The following is a 19,677-nucleotide window of genomic DNA, read 5'->3' as shown; positions in this document are numbered from 1 at the left end:
ATCAAAGCCGCTACTAATAGACGAAGAAAACAATTGTCGAAAGCAAATGACAAATGAATATTATCCGAAAGGCACAGATGAACCGAGGAAAGGCATTGCTGTGAATTATAGCCGAGGTACTGGTCCACCATGGAAGAGATCTAGGCGCCGTCAAGAAAAAAAAAGAAGACTAATTTGAACACTGGTCCATTTTCTTCCTATTTAAATGTGGTGTAAAAATATTTGTTTAAAACTTAAAATTTTCGGCCTGAAAATTTGGAAACTTATGAGAGAAGTTATCTTTTCTCTTTAAGCAATTTAACAAGCCGAGCTTATAAAATTTCGAATTTTACAGAACTTTTCCCTTCGGCAAAAGTCTCTCCGTTGGGGGGAGAGGTTGTAACAGCTTTAAATAATATTAAAATCTTGTAGTTTAAATAATTTAAATAGATGAACATTAAGGTATTTGTGAATGGCAACTATTTGAAACCAGACTCGAGTGCCTCGTGCGAATCTCGCACGAAGAATGTAATTTATTTTTAAATGTTAGAATATGTTTTCTCTTCTTGTTTGTATGTCGCCATTTTTGAGTGTTAAATAAAACTTATTGCTGTGTTCCATCATTGGAGTTGCTTCATTTCGCCAAAGAAGTATTACACTACTTACGTACTCTTACGTACTGCGAACCTAACGCAGAAAAAAAACTTTGATAGTTTATAAAAAATTCGATACAAATTTCATATTTGTATCTTACTTCTAGCCTGAGTTATCAATTTATGTAATCAGGGAAAGACTTTCCGGACACCCTGTATATTAAATTGCAAATATGACTAAAATATAAAGAAAGCATTGAAATATAAATTAGTAAATGTAATTTATAGTAAATCTAGTTTCGAACCTTGTAAACATTTAATAAACCCTGGTCTCTGCATGTACCGGAGCCACAGAAAATAAAATTTGAAAAGCGGCTATTACAAAGCTAAATACAATTAAATCATGAGATATAATTAACACCAAACACCTGAAGAGAAAGAAATTAGAAACGATTCAAGAACTAAAATGTTTGAAGACTTAAGTCAAATAAGGGTTGGAATTTAAATCATTATATAGAGTAGGAAGATCTTCGTAGGTATGGAAAATTTTAGAGTAGTTAGTTTCAGTCAGGTAAAAAGCACAGGGATAATCTTTGCAGCATCGGGATAATTTTAAGTGAGAAGTGTGACCTTCTAATGAAAAGCACTGAAAAATAGAAGAGATATTTTTAAAATTGTGTTTTTCCTGTACATAAGGTATTTAATATATTAATAACTCTCAAGATATAGGCCTAATTTTTAGTTCATGACCCCGAGTGACTTATATGACCTAAAATAATTCCAAAAATTCCCCTTTGATAACAAAGTTAATACGCATCTTCCAAACCTTATGTTTTTTCATTCGATATAGTACTCCGGTATTAAATTATTTCTCGTAATATACACCGAAGGGTCTAAGTTCAAATTCCGGAGAAAACATGGCTGTAATTGTCCATCCTTCATTGGAGGGAACAGTAGCCTACATATTAGATGCTTCTACAATAAAATGGCTACTACTTACCGCGAGCATAAGTCGCCTAAAGTGCTGAGCAATAAAAAACAATTCTCATAACATGAGTACATTTTATAAATTTCAGGCCTTTTCTGAAAAAGTAATATGAGTTACATTTAGTTCCTTAAGTTATGAATATATATACACATATATATGTTAAATAAAAAATAAGAAAATGAATTTTTAATAAATTACGGTACTATTCTGTTTTGAGGGCTGTAAGAAAATTGCAGCGAAAATGTATGCACAAAAGCGCCAAATCTAGCAAACGCGCCCATTTAAAAGCGCGCCAAATCTAGCAAACGCGCCCATTTAAAAGCGCGCCAAATCTAGCGTACGCGCTGATTTCAGATTGCGTAAGTTTATATAGTTGTACATTTCTTAAGACGCCATTGAAATATTAGTTTAATTTTTAAATCTTTTTTTTTTGATTTTAAATCCTTTTTTGATATCTTATGGATTTAACAATTTGGGAATTGCACATAACGAAAAGACGGCAATAGAATTTTGGGTAAAGTGCAGATCACCCACTGCTTGACGCGTTTTTAAGAATTGCACATACTCGGTATTCATGTACACATCGACCTATTTTCACTTACGAAAAATCCTAGAATTGCACAAAAATGGCACTGCGCACATCCTTGACTTTATCTATGTACACATCGACCTATTTTCACTTAAAAAGAAAATTGACAAAAATCCAATTGTTTTTACCCTTGTAAAAAGCGGCAAACAAATAAGTGAGCGATTCTGCACTTTACCGGGAATATTTTCAAAGAAAAGGCATCATTCATTCTAGAAAATTACGTTTGAACAAACAACGAGATGAAATTATGCTTTAGGGATAAGTCGGTAGCGAAATAGCGATGCTGGCATCCATTCAGTTCAGTTTAGCAGTTTTTATATATATTATAATAATGGTCTGAAATAGTTATTTACTCTTATGCTTCCATTCAGTCATGTTTAGCCTTTTTTATATAAATTATAATAATAAAAAAGTATTATATGAAATTAACCTTTCATCTGAATTCAAACATCAATCTTAGATAGTTGTTTACTATTATACTTCCTTTCTTGCCGCAATTATTAGGGTTGCCGCAATTCTTTTTGGCAGCATTGGCATCAACGATAATTTGGCGATTTTTTACGGCCCTCAAAACCGAATAGTACCTAAATGGCTAACTTAATTAGCAATAGCTCTTTAAATTTCTTCTTTAGATTTTTATATGTTCGCCTCCTAGCATCTGCAACGCATCAAAATATCATCGACTGCTTCAATTCTAGATCAGTCCATGCATATCACTTAATAACTCTGATGACGTAACTAATTCAGAATCTAAACTGAAACTTTAACGTAACTAATACGAAACTTGAACTCGGAATTTCGAGAACTGAGACCTTTCTTTCAGTAGGCTGCCGTAATGGATAATTGCGCACTTTTGCTTCTATCTCTCTTGCCGTTAAGACGCCACTTCTCTCGCTGACGCTTAGACATGTCGTGTAGCCTCCGCTAGCTATTCTCCATTCTTCCAAAAATATATAACCTGTATAAAATTGTGGAGTGTATAACGCACTCACAATGATGATGTGCAATGAAAAGGAATATGTTCTAAGAATTAATAATCGAGGAATAAAATGTGTGGAATTTACGGCTACGTCTGTCTTCGAGTGTCATATTTCTAACCACGAAGCTTGCTTCGTTGCTCACATGGGCAGCTTACATGCTCACATGGGCAGCTCACACAGTATCAAACACATATGTTGGGTGTGAGCTATGCAACTGTTTTGAGGACTTTACATAAAGAGGGAATGCATTCGTATCATTTAAGAGAGTGCAAGCAATGACTCCTGATGATTACTTTCCACGTCTCAGCTTTCCCCGTTGGTGGACGAATGTCGTTCCAGCACATTTTTGGAGCCCCAATTCGCTTCAGCCAGACCAAGTTATGAAAACGCAAGGAACCGTGGCCGGTTCGTTGCAATTTTCTGCATATGCAAAGAAAATGCAAAATTTGTAATATATTTTACATTTAATTTACAAAGAAGTTTAGCGATTTTGCAAATATTTGTATTCTAAATTTATTTAAATATTTATTTAGCTCATTACTTTTAATTTACTCAATGGTTTCTCTGGTTTCTTTATTTGCCTATTCTTTTTATTTATTTATTTATTTATTTTTACAATTTTTTTTGTTTTAAAATCCCGTACTAGTAGATTCTATTTTGAAGATGAATTAAAATTAAATTAAAAAAAATAATAATTCAGATATACTTCAGAAACGTGGCTTCGCTGAAAGTTCCTTTACTGCTTCTTGTAAAAGACCAAGGAATTTCCAACAATATGTTATATTAATTTTATTATGTTACCAGCCAACGGGGCAATTTTCCCAGAAGGGCTGTTAATTTCATTTTGGCATTTTTCGTGGATTTACTATAAACAACGAATCACTTTTTAAATTATTACCACCAAATATTAGACCCCTTTGTTACATTTAAAAAAATTAAATAATGAAGACTCTGCATAAATGTATGTACGTTTCTCGCATTGTGATAAAACAACGGTACTTTGAACCATCGCATTTAAAATAACGTACCTCTCCACCCGAGTATGGGCCTCCGGAAGCCAAAATTTCGAATTTCTTTTATTATCTATTTCATATTTTGTAAAGCATTTATGAGTTTTTTGAATAAGAAACTCACCGATTTCAAAGCGAGCAATGGCAACACTGTAAAAAAACATTTTTATTTCCAACGCGCTAGACTGCGTATCGAAAATTCTAAAGCTATACTCTCTCAAATATATTGGGGCCCCCAGCGGCCGACCGGTAAAGTCGCTGAACACTGGCAGTTCGGCTCGAGGTTCGAATCCCGCGAACGGGCTGGCTGCATGGGTGCCCCCGTGGCCCTCCCCATGCGTAACGCGTATACGAGTCAGTTTCCCTCAGAAAGCCCTCCACGAAGGCATCCGTCCCCTTTGGCAGATAGCCCTAGTGTGCTTTGCCATAATCCAATACACTTAAATATATTGTGATATTGCTGTTGAATTTAATTTTGAGGTTTAAGTGCGAAAAACATGATACTTAATAAATAAAGCTAACACACAAAACGTTAAAGAAAACGCCACTTCTGGGCGTAATATAAAATCTGAAAGCTTTCAGATTTTTTTTATTAATTGTATCAATTATGTTATTTTATTAAATTTATTTTGTTTCTGTTTCAGTTTTGATGTGTATACTTCTTTTCAATGTGTAATGTGTCAATTTTGATGTATGTACTTTTCGTTCTTGTTAATGTGTACGTGTCTTTCTGAATTTATTTATTGAACTATTATAAGTTGAAAAATGTAAATGACAGCTCATCATCTACAGATATTAAGCTTCAAAGTATTGACAGAGTCCATAGATCTTTATGAGAACATCGGGATATGCAATGAAGAATGGCATGTAATATTAGGAAAAAGGGAAGTTTCCGCCCCTGTGTCTTCCATCCTCAGTTCGAGGAGACCACACCCTTTGATGCGTCTGCGTGAAGTAATAAATAAAATATTAGCTATCGTGAGGGCTTATCAGATTTATATTATCCTTTTAGATTCATATCTAGTTTTTTATGAATCACTTTGTAGCATCTTTTATCCTAACTTACAACCGTTCAGTAATGATACATTGTTTCAACAGTTCAGCGCCTAATAACATGAACTCATGATATATGATAAAAAATCAAAAGCCTTTTTTGTAGAATAAGCTTTTATTTAAAATTTATAAAACAATTCGTAGAGTCTTGCATGTTTCGGTAATAAACACTAAATCAAGACTACTACTCAGACTTACGTGCAGTATCCCTATTTTAGATTAGCAAACAGAAATTAATGAAGGGGATAAAAATCCTTTTATATAAAACCAAGTAAGTTGAAATGAAGGCACGCCTGGTGCTTACAAATCAGCCAGCATTTATGGCGTGAAGTCAAAAGTATAAATTTAAATTGAACCATTAGATGTTTAACGCCAAAGCTTTTATTACTTGTGATTGATAAACATGAATTTTAAAAAGAGAATTTATTAATCTACTGTTAATTCTTCATTTAATTCTAATACACTCCTGGCCATTAAAATTGCAACACCAAGAAGGAATTATCTGACGAACGTCAAAATCACATAACAGGAAAACAAATTGCGATATGCAAATGAAATAGCTTGTGTTTTCTCCTAATATTTATTATGAGAGTAGCTTACAAAATATTTTAAAACATTTATTGCTTCGTTTGTTTGGGTTCAAATCGAAATTTTAATACGAGAATAGCAGTATACTACATCTTGCATTATTTATTAAAAGGATTCGAACACATGTTATTAAAATAAGAAACGATTATTTACGTCGTCATTTAAGAACATGATGTCCAAGACCCTTTTTCTAAAACAACTGACTTCTCACTAGTTATATTCAGTTCGAGTATATTGTCAGTATTTTTAGGCTAGCGTTTTCCTGTTAACTGTAACCGTGTAATTCTTTCATATTTTGCACAGCATAATGGAATACCCTTAAACATTTTTAACATAACTTAAGGGGGCTCATACACCTTAAACCCCTTAACACCCTTCGAATATGTGACTGTTGCAAGAATTGGGATATTTTATTTATTTTAAAATCAATTACTTCCAACTTTTTACAGCTGCTTTGGGACATAATATAGACATAATGCTAGACTACATAATATAGCTGCTTTGGAAACTAATAACCAGAAAGTTTGTGTTGCCACAAATATTTTTGTTATTTAATCGGCTTTGTGACAAAACTTTTCGTCACGTTTTCACCTTGCGCGCACGATATTTTAAAAATGGCTAATGGTATATACTTGAAATTTGATGGAATTCTTTATATGAGCCCTATTTTTTAACTGAACCAAAAATCTGTTGAATATTTTAGTATTAAAAAATTTTATGGACGAAAACATTACAGAATATTTTAATAAAATACATTTTATAAACTCGACTCTAAATAAAATAAAAATTTAACATGAAATTCTTAGAATTTTTGGTTCACAGTAGTTTCCAAATGTTATAAAAGCTATATATTAAATATGGAATTAAATTATGCAACAGAATGTTTTAAACTGTGCGCGCAAGGTGGAAACATGACGAAAATTTTTGTCAAAAAGCGGATTAAATTATAAAAATATTTGTGGCAACACAAACTTTCTGATCACTATTTCAGAAAGCAGCTATATTATGTAGTCAGCTGTAAAAAGTTGGAAGTAATTGCTTTTAAAATAAAGATGTTATCCCAATTCTTGCAACAGTCACATATTCGAAGATCTTATGGGTTTTAAGGTGTACGAGTCCCCTTAACGTATAAAAACATTAAAAAAATTCTCGATTCAAGTTCTTTTAAAATGAACAATGCATTTTTTAGGGAAAAAAAGCAATTGCATGTTTTTACACCTTTCTTTCAGCATCTCTTAAGTAAATGCAATTGGCATTCTAATTTGTCAATTGAAAAAGGATTAAAAACGTTTAGATGAAAACATTTTTTAATTAAAGCATAAGAACTTTCACTCAAATATTCCAGCTCATGAGAAATTTAAATTCCAGAACTCAGAACTCAAAATCTGTATTTTAATGTTGATTTTATGTATAAACGTAATTAACGAAGCGCGCAGATTAAAAAATATCCGAATGTAACAAAAACTATTAGTGTAAAATAGACTGTGGTGTTCGTTTAGTATTTTAGCTCTAATTTAAAATTATATTTATCAACTTGACCCAACTAACAGAGTAGATTATTACACGGGCGAATAAGAATTATGGTCAGTCTAGGAATAAATAAACTCGAAAACAACTTAACAAGTAAATAATTAAGCTTTTTACTTTGTCTCCATTTTTAGTGCCCAGTTGAAAATAAATTATGTCACACACTACTAGCTTCAGTACAACTGACATAAGGCTTCTAATAATGTCCGTTGAAATACCTTTTAGTTAGACACAGAGAAGTTTTTGAACTCTAATTACAGAAATTTGCTTTATATAAACGCTAACTATTCGCAGTCACCTGACCAGTGGCCGAGTGGTTAAGACCACTGAACACTGGTAGTTCTACGCTTGTTCAAATCACGCTGGCTGCGTTGCTCTTCACGGTTTTTTCCCTCATGTATAATGTGAATACGAGCTAAGTTTGGTGTGGTTTATTTAACTATGCGAAAGCATTCGAGGGCTACCTGTCTAACGGATGCCTTTGTGGAAGATGTTACGAGGGAGAGATGCCCTCGTGGAAGACTTTCGGAGGAGAATTTGCTCGTTACACATGGGGAAAACCACGAAAATGCCGGTCGCCGGAATTTGAACTTTGGACCGAATTACCAGTGTTCAACGACTTTATCGCTCGCCCACTGGTGGGCTTTTAAATATGACCTAGCTTCCCTTAGAAAGCATCCCACCTTCTAGGCAAATAGCCCTGGTGTGCTTTGCCGTATCCATATAACTTAGACTAACCAATTCACAGTCAACGAAGAGCGTTAGCATTAAATACTAAAGAGAGGAAAGGTTCATCGAGACAGGAACCAAGCTAATCGGAAATAAACGTGAATGGTAGCTAGAAATCAGACAAACGTATATGAGGAAAGGCAAGAAAAATAGAAAAGCTTTACTGTTAAGGGAAGTTGGAACCCCAAAATCTTCAAAAAATTGTGATTTCGGATTTTTGCATTTTCAAATTCTCTACACATTTATCTTTCTAAAAATACCATTCTTTAATCGCTATGAAAATTAGAACTGTAAAAAAATCTAGTTTTAATTTGTCATCGACTGCTCTGATCAATGAGGATTTTTACATAAAAACGCGTTTTTCTCCAAACGTGATTTTTTTTATACTCGATGTACCTTTTCTCAGGAACTACTGCTCACAGGTATCTAAACTTTTTATGGCTCATTTATTAGGTTTCCTAATATTTACTGAAATGAGCTTTTTGTAATAAACTTAGAAAAAAATATTTTTTTAATTTTTTTGTGTGAGAAAAGTGCTAAATTTTACTATGCCTAACAAAATATCCTGTAATTTACTCTAAAATTCAAAATGCTTCAAAAGCTCATTTCGGTATAATCAGATAGGTATACTTTAATTACAGAAAAAAATTCAAGCTTGTATCTACAGCAGAATTTGAGAAAAGGTACATCGAAAATGGCCAATTTAACATTGTCGGTATAGGGGTTTCTGATACCCCTTAAAAATTTTATATAATTGTCACAGTAACCTTCGGTTTCAAGGCAGATATCCATTAAATGATTTATAAATGTTTTCTGTAGTATTCTACTTTACTTCCTGAGCCCACCAGCGGCCGAGCGGTAAAGTCGCTGAACACTGGTAGTTCGGACCGAGGTGCGAATCCCGTGAACGGGCTGGCTGCATGGGCGTTTTCGTGGTTTTTCCCATGTGTATACGAGCCAGTTTCCCTTATAAAGTCCTCCACGAAGGCATCCCTCCACATAGGCAGATAGCCCTAGTGTGCTTTGCCATAATTAAATACACCAACACACACAACACACACCATCTGCCTTACTTCCTTTCCTTGAAATGTGACTAAACCGAAGCTGAGGGTAAAATCACTGCTTGCCTGCAAGCAAAATGCAGTTCATAAATCTATTCTTTAAATCCCATCTACGGAAAGCACGTTTTCTTGAAAGGTTGTCGGGCCACCAACGGTAAATTCGCTGAACACTGGTAGTTCGCTCTGAGGTTCGAATGTCGCGAACGGGCTGGCTGCATGGGTGTCTCCGTGGTTTTCTCCATGTGTAACGTGTATATGAGCCAGTTCTCCTCAAAATGTCCTCCATGAAGGCAGGCAGAACCCTCGAGGCTTTGAGATAATCACTAAGCCATAAAAACCATTTTGAAAGGTTGCAGCTAGCGAGGCGTTGACCAAATCAGTGTTCAGTGGCATAAGTTTCTGACCAATCACAGTCATTTGCACATTCTTTCTAGTTCTTAATATTAGATAGCCATCCGCTGTGGCGTAGAGTCAATGAACTATACAGGCTCTGGATTACAGTTTTAAAAGTAGTTTAATGTCTTAGTTGAGTAGTAAAAACATTGTGACCATTGTCGTTTCTGGTATATGTAAACATACTCCTAAAGCGTTAACTGTTTTAATGAAGTAACAATTTTTTTTTTTAAACTTTTATTCAGGGAACTTTAAAGTTTTCATAAAATGCAAGTTGGACAACTTTTTCCCCACGTATGCAATGTTTCCATTTTCCGATATTTTTTACCATGTTAATATTTGTGCATTTATACGCTCTGATATTCGCATAAAGGCGGAAATTATAACCTAATTTTGCTGAAAACAGAACTCGTATAAAATTTTAAACACTTATTACCCCTATTAAGGATTTGTAGACCTGCGTTTTGGACAAGATGCTGACGATATACACCGTGTATTTGGAATGAAAGGCAGAAAAGCTCTCTTTTTATGTTTTGTTAGTTAGTTCACCCTAGTTTATGAGTTTGTAAAAATAAGTTGGTAAATTAGAAACTATGGGGGGGGGGAGTTCTTGAGAACAAAGCTTTCAATATCTCCTTCAACTGTCATTTGTTCGTCATATTTTATAGCTGCTAGTGGCTTTATCGAAGGTTAAAGGGGAGAAAATAAAGATAAAATGGCATATGGGGGGATGAAAAGATAACCATCGTTAGAGGCCTCTCTTCACTAGCTTTCGTCGCTTGGCGACTGTATGCTTTAGATATTACCATGGTTACCTCAAATATTAGTAAAATTGATGCAGTTCCCCTCTAGAGCATTAGAGTAAAAATCGGTATGAAATGACTAGAAATGGACATTTAAGTCAAACATGAAAGATGACATTTATTAAAGTAATGCGCATATAAATTCTTGGGTGCAATAATAACAGTTTTCTTTCTTCTTCGTATCTTCCCTTTCTGGAATCTAATTCAAATTCTAGCATTAAAATAAAGCACATTTCTGTTTAAATTATTAAACCCCGATTACAACCCGATATTTCAAAAGCAAGGACTGTTTCAAACTAATTTGCAAATGTCATTTTATAAGGTATTTCCCCCCACTTTCCAAGCGTCCTTCGTGGTGTAGTGGTTCTGCACACTAGGCCGATATTCCAGAGGTCCGTATTTCGATTCCTGGCGAAGGTGGTTGCATATTTTTCATATTTTCTGCCTCTAAAAAATTCTAATGTTTCTACAGAGGCGCCCGAACATAGAGTCCCCTGAAAACACCAGTCGCCCTTTAAATAGGGGAGTATATAAGGTATTTCCCCCACTTTCCAAGAGTCCTTCGTGCTGCAGTAAATCTGCACACTGGGCCGGTATTCCAGAGATCCGTGGTTCGATTCCCGGCGAAGGCGGTTGCATAGTTTTCATCCTTTCTGCCTCTAAAAAAGTTAACCTAATGATTCTAAAAGTGGCGCCCGAACTAAAAGGGTTGTGGATGGTGATTCTCCGCACCCAGGATTTGGCGACTAGATCCTCTAAAACCCTAGTCGCCCTTTAAAAAGGGGAGTATATAAGGTATTTCTCCTACTTCCCTAGCATGCCTTCGTGGTGTAACGGTAGCACGCTGGGCCGGTATTCCAGAGGTCCGTGGTTCGATTCTCGGCGAAGGCGGTTGCATATTTTTCATCTTTTCTGCTTCCAATTAACCTAATAACTCTACTAGTAGCGCCCGAATTAAAAGGGTTGTGGATGATGATTCTCCACACCCAGGATTTGGCAACTAGGTCCCCTAAAAGCCTAGTCGCCCTTTAAAAAAAAAGGGGAGTATATAAGGTATTTCTCCCACTTCCCTAGCGTGCCTTCGTGGGATAACGGTAGCACGCTGGGCCGGTATTTCAGAGGTTCGTGGTTCGATTCTCGGCGAAGGTGGTTGTTAATTTTTCATCTCTCTGGTTCCCAAAAAATACTAATGTCTCTACGATTTGTCTTCAGCAGAACTGTTAAATTTGTTCATTTTTTTTCAGCATACACTGGTGAACAATTGCTAAGGACGCATCGCAAACGGCTGTACATCGGGCTAAAACGTAAGAGTTTTCGATACCAAGTGAAATAAAATATATAATACCATAATACTAAAATATAACAATAAACATAATTTATTATGCTTTGTAATCTAGAGTAATAGAAGTTTTGAAAAGTGTTCTAGGGACAAAATGATTATATTGTGCAGAATACTTAAAAGTGAAATAAATGCATCTACCATTCGCAGGCATTCTGGCGTAAGATACCAATTCGGGATATAGTCATCATGGAGGACGATGTAAGATTCCACACGTCGTGACGTACTTTGCACATTATCCAATAGCTTAAATTTTGTTTCGCACAGCAAACAGCATTCATACCTCTCTGAGAAAAGATTTAGTGGCCTGCAGTCGGATTTGCCGCTACCTCACTTGAGACCAACTTGCTTAAAACGGCTACCGCCGGCCAGGAGAGGTAACAGCTGTTTGGGTAATTTATCCCATTCCTCTGTCAGTCAGTGCTCGGATGAGTGTGCCCTTGTTTACTGGAGGGCATTGTCGACCAACAAGGCTCCTCTCCAAAACATCTCAAGCATTTGCAATGGGATTCAGATGTGGAGAACTGCTGGCCATACTAGGCGTTGAATATCCTCGCTATATAGATGTTACCGTGAAAGACCAAATCACAGATATGCTCTGGTGAAAGTCGAAAAGAGAGGTCATAAAGTGCCATAATAATTTAAGTTGTTGCAATAAATAAGATTTGAATCACATAATTTAGTAAGTGTTTTAATACTGTTATTTTTTTTCTCATTTAGAACGTACTGTATAATTAAGTAAGTTTTTAACTTCTATTATTTTCCTTTCTCATTTTGAATGTATTGTGTGTTTTAGGTTCTCATGTTAAGTTCTTATTTCAAGTCTCAAGTGCGTTTATTCGCGACTGAATTACGGAGAAGAAAATATAATATTGTTATATGTTCAACATTCACCATTAGTACATGGTGAATGTCGACATTGACCGGTGTAAGTCAGAAATAAGAGTATTTGGAAAATATTTCGGACATACACCAAGAGACTATGTGAATGTTGACATTCACCGGTGAAAGTCAACATTCTCCAAATTTCGGACTTTCACCGTGACATAGACACTCCTAGACAGCAACTGTTCCATGATATGCTGCTTTGATGTCCATTAAAACAAATTTAACACCGACAGCACACGAAGCATGCGAACATGACGCAGCAGAACATCATGAATGTATCGGTGGCCAGTCATAATCCCAGTTGCAACCACATGTAGGGGCGAACGACCATTGATCATAGCCCAGGTCTTCTGAGTACAGTTACGATGATTCGCGATACCATTGCAAATGGTTGGTACGTTGTTGTCTGAACAATGGAATACACACAATAGAAAAGCGCGCGTGGAGTTCTTGTTGATGGAAATTTCTGGCTACAATTTTTCGGGAGATTCGTTTGCCAAGTAACAGCAACTAAGTAATTTGCTTCCTCAATTGCTGTGCTGCACCGCTTTTTTTTCTGTCGATAGCACTATGTACCCATCTTCTGCAGGCGAGGTACTGCGAACACAACCTCTCCCTGATGTTTAATACACTTTCCATTTGTTCGAAATGATTTCCAAAGCCTTTTTAAACACCACTGTGGCTGACGTCGCACTCCCTAGCAACATCTGACATTTTTGCCTTTCTTCAATCTTGCTGATGATACGGCTACACATAAGATCATCCGAGTAATGTCAGGAAGACATATCGAAAACTGCAAATTCTTCAATCGATTCTTTCCCGTTTACGTTTTGCTTTTGAACAATAAGGGTCAATACGCGTCAAATCCTTTATCTCTTTTAGCAATGCATCACGACGGAAAACTTCAGCAATCCAAACTTTGGTTGTGCACAACACATCTTACTCTATCCCACACTTATGCTAATTTCCACATTTTCCTGCCTTCAATTTTGTGGTTGCTGCTGTTGCTACTGTCCTCCGTCCTTATTATGTAGCGTATTGTAATAATTGTTATCATTATGCGCACTATAAAGTACTGCATGTTATGTAAGTTTGTTTTATGTATATGTGCCTACCTTGTGTAACTTTATGAAATTTGATATCTAATAAATGCCGCTGCGGATGGTAGATTGTATCCATCAATAGAACACTAAAACTTAAAGTCCAAATGATGGTGTAGCTGCGCTGTTGATGGTCTCCTGTCATCCGTTCTTAGTAATTGTCCACCAGTATATTAATTAGGCGATTCATAAATACAAATACAAATTTTGAAAATTTTATTACGATCTAAAAACATTAAAATCAAAGCAATTGTCCACCAGTATATTAATTAGGCGATTCATAAATACAAATACAAATTTTGAAAATTTTATTACGATCTAAAAACATTAAAATCAAAGCAATTGTCCACCAGTATATTAATTAGGCGATTCATAAATACAAATACAAATTTTGAAAATTTTATTACGATCTAAAAACATTAAAATCAAAGCTGTATTGCGAAAACGTTAAAATCAGAGCAGTTGTCCACCAGTATATTAATTAAGCGATTCCTAAATACAAATACAAATTTTGAAAATTTTGTTACGATCTAAAAACATTTAAGCCAAAGCAGTATTGCGAAATATGAAAGTAAATAACACATGCAAATTAATGTAATGATTATTTAATAAATTAAAGTAAAAAAATTAAATTTCTGAAAGCTTTCAGATTTTTATATTACGCCCCAAGGGAGAGTATTTTTAACGTCTTGTGTGTTACCTTTATTTATTAAATATCATGCATGGTCTTCGCATTTAAAACACATAAAATTCAATTAAACACCAATATCACGAAATATTTAAAAACAGCGTGTCTTTAGAATTTCCGATAGACCATCTCACGCGCTGGAGATAAAAATGTTATATTCCGTACAGTGTTTCCACTCCTCGCTTTCAAATCGCTGAATTTGTTAATCAAAAATTCATTAAAGTTAAGCAAAATATGAAATAAATAATAAAAACTTATAACGTCATTTAGTCAAAATATTGCCTATTTTTAATTAAATACATCTGTGCAAATTGCCTATTTGGGCTATTTATATTGTACCTAATGGGTAATTTTTTGAATATTTGTAGCATTTTTACTTTTATGTTTCTAACGTCATATTGCATACTTCGGTACAAAATAATTGCTTCATGATTCTTTTAATGCTCATGAAAAGCAGAAATATGCGTTAAAATTTCAACCTTCATGTTCTGCATAACTGTCCCTGTTTCGATGCATGTTTACTTCCATAAAATAATGTTTTCACTATTTCTAGAAGGTAAAAGCACAGGGAATAAAAATGTCGTGTCTCAATAAAAAAAAATTATAAATGACGTTCTGAGATTACGCTTTTTAAGGGTTATTTTTCTGTGAAAGAATTCTGAGTAAACTAAAATTAAAAAAAGTTATAATAAAATAGCCTTAATAACTGTCACTTATAAACTACGTAGAAAAATAGCTTAAAAAAATCTGCTTTTCCTTTGCCTAAGCTTTTGTTCAACTTTTATTTTATTTTTCAGCAGACAGGTCATGTCTGAAATACCCGAAGCTTTGTTTGACTTCTAACTTCCCATGTAAACACATTAATTTAGCTTTCGATTTTCCTTTTTAAAATTCCTTCTCTGTATGAACTGTATGTTGAAATATCACTGAGATGTCTTTAAAAATGTCGCATGTCGTCGAGAATAAAAAAAAAAAAAAAAAAAAAAAAAAAAAAAAAAAAAAGTAAACACCGGGAAAATGACGTGCGGTTTTTTTTTTTTTTTTTCTGTTTCGAGCTCTTTTGTTTACTGAGAGGCAAAAACAAGGATGCAAGTTAACTTTCATTCCTTAATTGAGTTTATGTGTTTAAATCAATATAATCGTATAAAATGTTTTTTAATACGAAATAGTTTGACTATTATAGTCGAGAAAAATTTCGGTAATCATATTTCAACAAAAATATCCATTTTGACCGCTATCGAATGCAATTTAACGATTTTTTTGTGTGACATCTGTACGTAAGGACAGAATAGAAGACTCTTTTCCCCCCAAAAAAATTATATAACTGATTTAAAATGAATTCTGAAGAGAATGTTTTGTGACAGTATTTCAAGTGTCAACGGAAATGTCGATTTTGACCATTTCCGGATACATTTTGACCATTTTTTTGCGTGACGTCTGTACCAACGCACAGAATAAAGAAAGCATTATTCCAAAATGGATTGCAAAATGGATTCGGAATGAATTTTTTTTTCGTGACGTCTCTACGTAGGTATTTATAAAAGTATGTATCTCGCATAACTGCAAAGGATTAGCCTTAGAACGTTACAATTTTATACATGGAATTCCTATAACATCTAATTCTTCATCCCCCTTTCCTATTGCAATCGGCAATACCAAATATATATATATATGTGTGTGTGTATGTGTAAGATAAAATATAAGCAAATATAAATTATAATTTAAATTAGTAATATCTCTTTAATGCTTCATTTTAATAGCCCACCAGCGGCCGATTGTAAAGACGCTGAACACTGATAGTTCGGTCCAAGGTTCGAATCCCGCGAACGGGCTGGCTGCATGGGCGTTTTCGTGGTTTTACCCATGTGTAACGTGTATACGAGCCAGTTTCCCTTAGAAAGTCCTCCACGAAGGCATTCCTCCCCGTAGGCAGATAGCCCTCGAGGCGTTGCCATAATCACACACACGCTTCATTATATTTGTATTCTCCATCCCCTCATTCTAAAAATAGTAATACCTTTTTCTGCTCTGCGTCATTTCTACATCAGTCCGTACATATGACTTACTTAATGCTGATGACGTAGCTAATTCGGTTGATTTGGTTTAGTTTATTACGGCAAAGCATAATAGGACCACCTGCCCAAGGAGAGGGGATGCCTTCGTGGAGGACTGTATAAAAGAAACTGGCTCGTATATATTTTACACATGGGAAAAAATTACACAAACGCCCGTGAAGCCAGCCCGTTTGTTTAGATTCGAACCAAGCGTAACTAATTCGAAACTTAACTCAAAACTTCGAGAATTGAAACATTTTCCTAATAAGCTGACATACTGTATAACTGCGCACTTGGTTTCTGCACCTCGTCCCAGGCAGACTGTTGCTTGCCGCTTCTCTTCTTACTGCAAAGCTATCAAAAGGGCAAAATGTTTAAAACAGATCCTTTTCAATCCGTTTATATCCTACAATAAAATAAACTGTAACCATCTCTTCCCAGTTTTTTTTAGGCGGCCGAGCGCCACCAGCGGCCGAGCGGCAAAGTCGCTGAACACTGGTAGTTCGGTCCGAGGTTCGAATCCCGCGAACGGGTTGGCTGCATGGGTGTTTTCGTGGTTTTCCCCATGTGTAACGTGTATACGAGCCAGTTTTCCTTAGAAAGTCCTCCACGAAGGCATTCCCTCCCTTAGGCAGATAGCCCTAGTGTGCTTTGCCGTAACTAAATACACCACCAGTATATCTGACCCGGGTCACTCAAACGGGATAGTGGTTAGCAACGCTGACTGCTGTACCGAAGGACTCAGGTTCGAATCCCGGAGAAGACATGGATGTTTGTAAATGTATAGTGTCCGTGCGATATGAAGGCACTTTAAGTATGCGGCAAGCCGAAAGTCCTCTCGAAAAGTTGATGGTAGGGGGAAAAGGTTGGGAGACCGTCGGACCTGTCTCTCCGAGGTGCTTTTCATCAAACTTGGGGGTGGAACTGAGCAAAGTCGTAGTGTCACCTATATAGTGCTCAAGGCTGTTGCCAACGACAGGCACAATCTTTCCCTGCTTGCCACGGCGGATTTCGTGGGCTTGTTCTGATGCTACTGTCAGACAAGTGAGATTAAGTCACAACAAGCACACAACAACAATATCTGATCTGTAATATAGGAGCTGTATAATACGAATTTTTGGAATTTATGATTCATTACTGAAAACTTTGTAGACTCTTAGTGATATACGAACAAAAAATATGCGTATAAAGGTTTGCATGATTTTCCGCTTAACCGTTTCTAGCAAAACACATAAGGCCTATCTGGGCAAAAGGAAGGAAGGGATGCTTATCTAAAGGGAGATATGGTTTCGTAGAGGACCTTTTAAGGAAAAGTGGCTTTGCACTCACGTCACTTATTGAGAAAGCCATGAAAATGCTTAAAAGATTATAAGGTATTTCTCCCACTTTCCTAGCGTCCTTCGTGGTGTAGTGGTTCTGCACGCTGGGCCGGTATTCCAGAGGTCCGTGGTTCGATTCCCGGCGAAGGCGTTTGCTACTTTTCATCATTTCTGCCTCTAAAAAAATCCTAATGACTCTACAATTGGCGCCCGAACTAAAAGGGTTGTGGATGATGATTCTCCACACCCAGGATTTGGCGACTAGGTCCCCTAAAACCCTAGCCGCCCTTTGAAAAAGGACTCACACACCTTAAAACCCATAAGATCATCGAATATGTGACTGTTGCAAGAATTGGGATAACTCCTTTATTTTAAAAGCAATTACTTCCATCTTTTTACATCTGACTACATAATATAGCTGCTTTCTGAAATAGTAACCAGAAAGTTTGCGTTGCCGCAAATATTTTTATAATTTAATTCGCTTTGTGATAAAATGTTTCGTCATGTTTCCACCTTGCGGGCACAGTTTAAAACATTTTGTTTCATAATTTAATTTCATATTTAATATATAGCTTTTAAAACATTTGGAAACTACTGTGAACCAAAAATTCTAAGAATTCCATGTTAAATTTTTATTTTATTTCGAATTGAGTTTATAAAATGTATTTTATTAAAAAAAAAATCTGTAATATTTTCGTGCATAAAATTTTTTAATTTTAAAATATACATCAGATTTTTGGTTCGGTTAAAAAATAGTGTCCATATAAAGAATTCCATCAAATTTCAAGAATGTACCATTAGCCATTTTTAAAATATCATGCGCGCAAGATGGAAACATTACGAAAACTTTTGTCACAAAGCGGATTAAATTACAAAAATATTTCTGGCAACACAAACTTTCTGGTTACTAGTTCCCAAAGCAGCTATATTATGTAGTCAGCTGTAAAAAGATGGAAGTAATTGCTTTTAAAATAAATAAAATATCCCAGTTCTTGCAACAATCACATATTCGAAGATCATAAGGGGTTTAAGGTGTATGAGCCCCCTTAAAAAGGGGAGTATATAAGGTATTTCTCCCACTTCCCTAGCGTGCCTTCGTAGCGTAACGATAGCACGCTGGGCCGGTATTCCAGAGGTCCGTGGTTCGAATCCTGGCGAAGGCGGTTGCATATTTTTCATCTTTTCTGCTTCCAATTAACCTAATTACTCTACAAGATGACCAGTTCGTCGATATTTCAATCCGAATCCGAGTCAAACGACTAATCTTCGGAGATCTTATTTTAATCTTAATGTAATTAGAGAGACAAAAGCTAGGCATATATCAATCATCAACTAAAAATTCAAAGAAGACATTGTGCATTCTAAGGCTACGGATGTATAAAACTAAGTTCTTTTGAACAAAGTAAGTTCTCCATGGAAACAATATTAGAGGAGGTTAGTGATGCAGCAAAAAGCAAGAGCTCTTGAGTGAGCTGTGACGTCACATTAAATAGACAATTGCCTAGAAGAAGGTCAGAGTCGTTTGGCAGATGTTCTCTCGAGAACAGCTTAGACCGATTTCTCAAAGCAACAGTTCAGAATGAAAGCTATTTAGTCATTGAGCGGATCACCGACGATTCAAATTGATTTCCGCTGTGGTTAAGTATACATCTTCACGAACTGTTTCTTGTTTCCCTGCAGCGAGAATAAAATGCGCAATTCTCTTTTTAATTATTTCATTTAGCTCAGATTAAATTTAGAAACATATCCACTAATAAATTTAATATTTTTTTCGGTGAGTAAATAATTTATTTGTTAATATACTGTAGATTCATTACGATTTTTGAAGCAGAAAACATGAAAAATGAGCAATGCCCTCGACGGGACTCGAACCTGGACCTCTCGAATACGCGCCGAGTGTACTTACCGTTACACCACGAATGCCTGCAGAAAGGAGGGAGAAATATATATATATATATATATAATTAATTTCCTAAACAATAATTTAAGAAAGGAG

General features: G+C 35.5%; 1 protein-coding gene across 1 annotated transcript in view; it reads left to right on the top strand.

The window, feature by feature from the left end:
* Nucleotides 1–19,677, top strand: part of LOC118193513 (metabotropic glutamate receptor 3-like) — a 286,303-nt gene that overhangs the window by 122,867 nt on the left and 143,759 nt on the right. The gene's annotated exons all lie outside the window — the stretch shown is intronic.

The sequence above is a fragment of the Stegodyphus dumicola genome, chromosome 12 (genome assembly GCF_044657685.1).
Source record: "Stegodyphus dumicola isolate Sdum_Otavi_A_Nest chromosome 12, ASM4465768v1".
Lineage (NCBI taxonomy): Eukaryota > Metazoa > Arthropoda > Arachnida > Araneae > Eresidae > Stegodyphus > Stegodyphus dumicola.
The sequence above is the reverse complement of the archived record's forward strand: the minus strand, read 5'-3'. Positions and strand labels throughout refer to the sequence as shown.